We start from the raw sequence: 8142 nt of genomic DNA on the forward strand, positions 1-8142 counted from the left end.
GCAAAATATATGGTTTAAATGGTATTCGCTCATCCGTTTAATCAATTTCAAATAAAAAAATTAAATAAAAAAATACATACGATTTTTTGAGTGACGCAAAGTTTTATAAAATTCGGGCGTTGTTCTTTCGAGTTGAGCTTTAACGCAATGTTTCTATGGAATTTTACCATTACTGTAACGATTCTGACGTAGCTAAATAGCTACCTATTAGAATAGAAACATACATTTATATTGAAGGACAAAAATACAATGACATTTTTTTGTATTCTTTGGCCCAGGACCTTCAAGGGGCACGTGTAATTGATTAGAGTTTTGTGTGAATTAGCTGACATGTGGCGATGATGGTTATAGATGTCGGTAAAAATCATGCAGTGAGGAACTGGACTGATGTTCGCCGCGTAAGCCAATAGAGTTATATATGTAGTATATAAAACAACCAACACCTGTTCATCGTTTCTATTGTATTAGCAAAAGTAAAGGTTATTGATATTGGCCCCTTTTAGCACCATCCCACAGTATCAGTTGCTTTAACGAAGGTTTTTTTTATTTATAACTATTAGTTTAAATGCGTAAGTGAGTTTGTTTATTTATTTGTTTATTACGCTTTCATATCTTTACTACTGTTCCGAACCGAAATAAACTTCTAATTACAATTAGAATTTATCGGAATTTATACTCCAAATATATGTTTATATATTTTTATTTTTTATTTTATTTTTAAGAACGAGTTTGAGTGCTTTCTTCATTCATAATAGAGGAAACTGAATATAAAGCGTTCCTATTGCTTAGAGACGCGCGACTACAGCGCCACATGCGGTGTCTCTTCTCATCGATATTCGAGCTGACTGGACGATATTTTACGCGCCCTAAAAACTGTAATCTATGTTCTAAGTGAATTCTATAATCATATATATAAGTGTAGACGACACTCCCTGGTTCCTTTAGCGAGTGGTAACCTATGGAAGACGTTTAATAGGACGACCGAAGACACGTACTGGGCCCAGTCTACGTAAGCTAGTTGGTGCTGTTGAACTTTGAAGCTAGAAGCATAGGTTCAATTCCCTATTGCACGTTACAACTACGAATGCATGTCTTAACTTTTTATTCGAGTTATGGGTGCTAAGAATAAAAATAAATGTTATTACTTTTGTTAGAATGAATAAAGTAAATAAATTATTTAACAGATCACTATGACATTTTGTACATAAAATATATACATTGGTATGGGATAAGAAAAGTACAAGGGTTTCTTAACCCCTCATACACGGGCACAGCCGCTAGCGGAAACTATTATAGTGTGTAAATAATTATAATAAACATAACATTTTTTATATGTTTTACTTAATTGTTGTGTAACAAACAATTTTCAAAATCGTTTTAAAAAACAATGTTTTTAAGATTTATCTAATAAAAAATATATATAACAATCATCTTTTCTTATAATGATTTATTTTTTATTTATAATAACATTTCGAACTTGAGTCCTTATTCATTAACTATTTCTCTTGTGATTCTGAATCACGCTATTAACATTTTCAATGTCACGTACTATACATACAACTCAACACATTGACACAAATGGGGATCAGCTACCTCGAGGGAAGCCAGTATTGTCAAGCTGGTTTAAATTGACAAATCAGTCAGATGAGACTCAAATAGAGTTTACCTCAGCCTCGGTCAGATTTCGAGACTGACTCAGGACCTGAAGTTGTAGCCATCGCTTGAATGAGCCAACTCGATCCCTTTTTATTTCTCTAAGATATTAAATAATTGTCTAATATATAAAAATCTCGTGTCACGGTGGTTGTGGTCGAACTCCTCCAAAACGGCTCGACCTATTTTTATGAAATTTGTTATGTATATTTTTGACGTATGAGAATAGGTAGTAAAGTATATCTCATACCGCTAGCTGATAAGGATGTCCCAATCCAGATTTTTTTTCTATTTTGTAGACATTTAAAAAATATTAACCATTCCTTACATCGCGAACGCGCCACCAACCTTGGGAACTAAATTGTCCCTTTGTGCCTGTAGTTACATTGGCTCCATCGCCCTTTAAGCCGGAACACAACAAAACTAAAAATTGCTGTTTGGCGGTAGAATCTGGATAAACATAAACATAGTACATACTAATGGAACAAAATCTTTGCGCTGACTATTTCGCCTTCACATCGTTGGCCATCACCATAATATTTCGTCTTGCGCGAGAATTTTAATTTTGCCGTGACTGCTAAGATATTAATTTAAATTAATCCTTTTCTGTGAGGCAACCGTGTCTTTGTATTGCATTTCAATCGATTCAATTATTAGCAACTAACAGCTTCTATTAAAACAGACAGATTGAATTACTGCTAAATATTTTTTTTAAATGTAGATTAATATTTTACACAACTCGAGATGATTTATTTTAGACAAACTATATAAACAAACATAGTCTGGTCAAAGGTGGCGCTGCTAACATAATTCAAATGGAATTAAGTTTTACTTATTGCATAAAATAATTAAATTTGATTCACAATAATGATATTATTTCTAAAGGATTTTATTTTGAATATTGTCAAAGTAATTTACACAATTTAACAATAAATTAAACTTCAAAAATGTCTTTAAAATTTCAAACAATCAAAACAGAGTACTTTAAATTAAATATTGTTATAATTGCTTGATTTGATTGATTTGATTTTTGTAATACCGTCTATTTATTTGCGCACTCTGTATATTAATTGTAACTAATTTGTTAAGTTTATTTATTTCTCCTCGAAGTGATTGTAATCTTGAGAAATAAAGTGATTTTAAGCCGTAAACCGTAAATAATGGTCATTGATTTTGTTTTTTTTTTCTTTCAATATTTTTTTTTGTGGCGGAACATATGATTATACTATCATTTCTTAGATTATACTGTCAATAGTAAACACTAGAATCATGTGTATATTGAATGTATGTAACGTATGTATACTTGAATTAATTTACATGATTGATTAACTTAGTTTTAAGATTGCATTTTTTACACTTGCTTCAATTTCGGTTTCATGACTTTCCTCCATAAAATTGCGATTAAGACACGATATAAGTCCCGTGTAAATTAAAACAATAACAAAAAAAAATTACGATTGGGGAAGAAGAGACCAGGGGAGGAACGAAGTCCTTTGCGATATTTTTTCGTGGGTGAATGGACTTTACGAACAGATTTGCTACTGCATACGTGCCGATGAGTAAACCGTTCAATGGTAACATGCTCACAGGCACATTTTCGTTATTTTGTTAACACTTTTGTAACACACACAAATAGACCAAATTGTTGTATTAATTGATAAAAACGGTATACTGATAATGTATTTGATCTTTTAATATTTTACCAACCTTTTCAATATCGTAAAACACGTTTATATTTCTTATCACTTAAATAAATAAATCGTTAAATGTTATGCAAATTTTTAAATGTCAAAATGACGCGACACTTCTCTTAAATGACGTAGACGAAAGTTCGATGAGGTTCACTATAACTAATTATTTTGATATTGTTCATACAAAAATACTAAAATCGTGATTACAAAGTGAGATCATGGGTTAGGTGAGTAAAATTTGGGGTTATATGTATTTTTGATGCTAAATCATAATAAAATACAAATTTAAAAAAAATGTTCAAAAAATAGAAAAAAAAATCTGGGTAGGGTAGCTGATTACAGAATTCACATAGAATATAGATTACAGTTTTGTAAGGCGCGTAAAATATCGATCGGTCAGCTCGAATATCGATGAGAAGAGACGCCGCATCGATGGCAGCAAAGAAGATACAGACATCTACATATTAGCAATTTTTAGGAGATCACATTAAGTAAAAAATAGTAACAATTTCGAGATTTATGTATCAATTAACATGAAATTTTCCATGATGATTTAAAATATTTTTTTTTATTTATTGTATAACAGGTTTTATCGCTATGTCGTTCTATTTTCGGAATAATGTAGATGTACTCTTTTACTTTGTAAAAACCTCAACGTAAAAGAAGACATCTGCCTGATATCCGTTTATTTGTTGTCATCAAAATAGTGCTCATTCGATTTATAATATTTAATAAACTAAGATAACAACCTCTAGAACTATTTTTTAAGGATATTTAAAGAAATCTAAGCTACATAAAAACAATAATCAATATTTTTAGACTACAATTTTGTAGTTCTCTTCTTTTACTTTGCATATAACATTTCAAATAGCTTCATCTACGTCTCTCAGTTAAACTCATTTAATTTTCTAAATCACGCCAATGATTTGTTTTAATAATAATGCGTATGTAGTTATACTGTTTTATTTATTATTTGTTCATAATAATTATATATTTTTGTTTATGGACAAAAAATCAAAACTATTTTTAAGTAAATTATACTAGATCAACTATCAAAGAAAATCAATGTCAAGATCATAAATAAAGTGTTATATACAAATAAAAAAATGAATATCACTGTTTCTTAAAAGTACAATCAGCCGTGACATTTACAGAATAACAGGCTATTTTTAATTACTTAGTTAAGTGTTTTATTGGTAACGAGCTATACTCGCGGTCCCATCCGCGTATAACTTAAATAATTCACTAAAGCGGACTTATAGTATTTCAGTAATAACAACGTTTTTTGTTTAATTTTCGTGGGATATTAATATTTATTGGCTTTCGCCGCATTCAGATCCAGATATGGCAACGTACAATTGGCCATGAGAAAAGCAGAATTCCCTTAAATCTATTCAGACAAATTTTAATGTCTGTCTCAGTGCTTTATTTATTACGACTGCAAATACCTTCATAAGAAATTGTATTCTTTTAAGATTTTTGAGAGGTAAATCTGTTTTAAAAAAATAAGTACCTATTAAAAAACGAGCAAGTATAAATTTATGTGCAAATAATGGATTATTTTAGAACTAATTTGATTGCCGTAAAAAAAGGTTATCTTAAATGATACCCTAACAGCCTGTGAATGTCCTACTGCTGCGCTAAGGCCTCCTCTCCTCTTTTTGAGTAGAAGTTTTGGAGCTTATTCCACCACGCTGCGGGTCCTCCAATGCGGGTTGGTGGAATACAAATGTGGCAGAATTTCAGTGAAATTAGACACATGCAGGTTTCCTCACGATGTTTTCCTTCACCGTATAGCACGAGATGAATTATGATCACAAATTAAGCACATGAAAATTCAGTTGTGTGTGGGTTTGAACCCACGATCAATGGTTAAGATTCACGCGTTCTTACCACTGGGCCATCTCGGCTCAATTCAACAATTCTGATACACGTGATTGTTGCTTAACTTTAACCGTTTACAGTGCAGTGCACGCAACGGTAGCTCTCAAAAGGCATCATTTTTTATTGATACTTTGCTCCTATTGGGTGTAGCTTGATATTATTTTTTTATTTATTTATTAAGGTTTACCAACATACAACACAATGAATATAACTGTTAATACATTAAAAATATATATACATAGAATAGCGTATATATAACAACTAATTATAGGTAAACACCGCTTGTAATTAAACATAAAAAGAAAATTTCTTTTTCAAGTAGCTACAGCACATTCATGTAACAACTTATATTGATAAACTAAAACTTATTTACAACAATAGAAAAATATCCGAGACAAGAAAAAAAAATTATAACAAAATATATAATATATTTGAAAAAGTTGTCATTTTACTAATCAAAGTAAGATAAGCAAGCAAGTTGATTTCAACTTAGCCAGGGAATCGTCGTCACCAGCTATTGATTCTCACAATACCCGCGTAACCGCGTACGCGCAAGAGTGACAAGTGACTGATGTCTTTGTTTGCGTTTCAAAAATTCAAATGTCCTTTTCTACTGCGGCGTTTGTTAAAATTCGAGTGTAGATGTATTCATTTACGTACCAGATAATTTTAATTAAAAATAAAAAAACCTTCATAAAAACTTGTAGATAAGGTTAATATAAGTTTATTTTTGTCAAAAAGAATTTTCACGAAAATGCAGATGTCCGTATCTACTTTGATGCCATCGGCATGTGGCGCTGTAGTCGCGCGTCTAACCAATAGGAATGTTTCTATTCGGTTTCCTCTATGATTAATGAAGAAAGCACTCAAACTCATTCCTAGAAATTAAAGTGTCTGTTTGTTCTGAGTCTGGGTGTAATTATCTATATAAGTATGTATTTACAAAAGAAAAGTAGTATATGTAGTATATCAGTTGTTTGGTTTCCATAGCACAAACTCTGCTTAATTTGGGATCAGATGGCCGTGTGTGAATAATGTAAAGGAAAAAAAAGTAAACAATTAGAAATATTATTCGACCTGGAACTTCAGCTGTGCGTTTAACAGCTAATATAATTTTCGGACATTTATTAATTACTCTTTTAAAAAGAACAGGAATTAATATACATAATTATTTAGTAATTTTTATTAATTTTTACTCAAATTTTATTATTAATTTTAGAATCAGCAGTATCTATTATTCAAGCTTATGTAATCACTATTCTTAGAACACTTAATTTCAGAGAAATTAATGAATGACAATAAGCCAAAATCACCCATTTCACTTAGTTGATTATAGACCATGACCTTTAACAGGAGCTATTGGAGTTATAACATTAGTTACAGGAATAGTAAAATGATTTCATAATTTTAATATAAATCTTCTTATTTTAGGTTATTTAATTGTTTTATTAACCATATATCAATGGTGACGAGATATTTGCCGAGAAGGAACTTTACAAGGAAAACATACTATTTTAGTTTCTAATGGTCTTCGATGAGGAATAATTTTATTTATTCTCAGATATGAGCCGAGATGGCCCAGTGGTAAGAACGCGTGAATCTTAACCGATGATCGTGGGTTCAAACCCGGGAAAGCACCACTGAATTTTCATGTGCTTAATTTGTGATTATAATTCATCTCGTGCTTTACGGTGAAGGAAAACATCGTGAGGAAACCTGCATGTGTCTAATTTCACTGAAATTCTGCCACATGTGTATTCCACCAACCCGCATTGGAGCAGCGTGGTGGAATAAGCTCCAAACCTTCTCCTCAAAAAGAGGAGAGGAGGCCTTTAGCCCAGCAGTGGGACATTCACAAGCTGTTACGGTGCGGATTCTCAGATATTTTTTTATTTCATTTTTTTGAACTTTTTTCATAGAAGATTAGCACCTAATATTGAAATTGGAACAATATGACCTCCATTAAATATTTTAGCTTTTAACCCTTTTCAAATTCGTCCTTTAAATACAATTATCTTAATGACTTCAGGAATTCCTATTACGTGATCCCATCATGCTTTAATAGAAAATAATTTCACTCAAAACTCCCAAAGATTATTTATCACTATTATTTTAGGAATCTATTTTACTATTCTTCAAGCATATGAATATTTAGAAGTCCCATCTACTATTGCTGATAGAATTTATGGATTAATTTTTTATAGCAACAAAATTTCATGGATTTCATGGACTTCATTGGAACAATTTTTTTTAATTACTTGTTTTATCCGACACTTAAATAACCACTTCTCAAAAAACCATCATTTTGGATTTGAAGCTGCTGCATGATATTAACACTTTGTAGATGTACTTTGACTATTTATTTATAATTCTATTTACTGATGAAATTATATATTATACTATTTATATAATATATTTATTATATTTGACTTCCAATCAAAAATAATAATATTTTATAAATATAAATAATTATTTTTTTTACTTTTTACATCATTAACTACAAAATAATCCCATTTATTATCTCAAAAAAAAAACATTTCAAGACCGATAAAAATGCCCCCATTTGAACATGGATTTGACCCTATATGTTTAGCATGAATTCCATTTTCTTTACCTTTTTTTTAATTTCAGTATTTTTTTTTTTAATTTTTGATGTTGTAATTGTATTAATTTTCCCTATATTCAAAATAGTTAATTTTTTATTTGATATAAAACTAGTTTTTTTTTATTATTATACTTTTAATTGGAACCTATCATGAATGAAAACAATATATATTAAACTGAATTAATTAAAGGATTATAGTTTATAAAAACATTTGATTTGCACTCAAAAAATAATGTTATTCAATTTATCTTAAATAAGAAGCAATATTGCATTTAATTTCGAATTAAAAGATAGAGTATTATTAATTCC

At 30.2% G+C, this 8142-nt stretch overlaps 1 pseudogene; it reads left to right on the top strand.

Moving 5' to 3' along the window:
• Nucleotides 1-341: 341 nt before the first annotated feature.
• Nucleotides 342-7610, top strand: LOC126777325 (cytochrome c oxidase subunit 3-like; annotated as a pseudogene).
• Nucleotides 7611-8142: the final 532 nt, after the last annotated feature.

The sequence above is a fragment of the Nymphalis io genome, chromosome 22 (assembly GCF_905147045.1).
Source record: "Nymphalis io chromosome 22, ilAglIoxx1.1, whole genome shotgun sequence".
In the NCBI taxonomy this organism is placed as follows: Eukaryota; Metazoa; Arthropoda; class Insecta; order Lepidoptera; family Nymphalidae; genus Nymphalis; species Nymphalis io.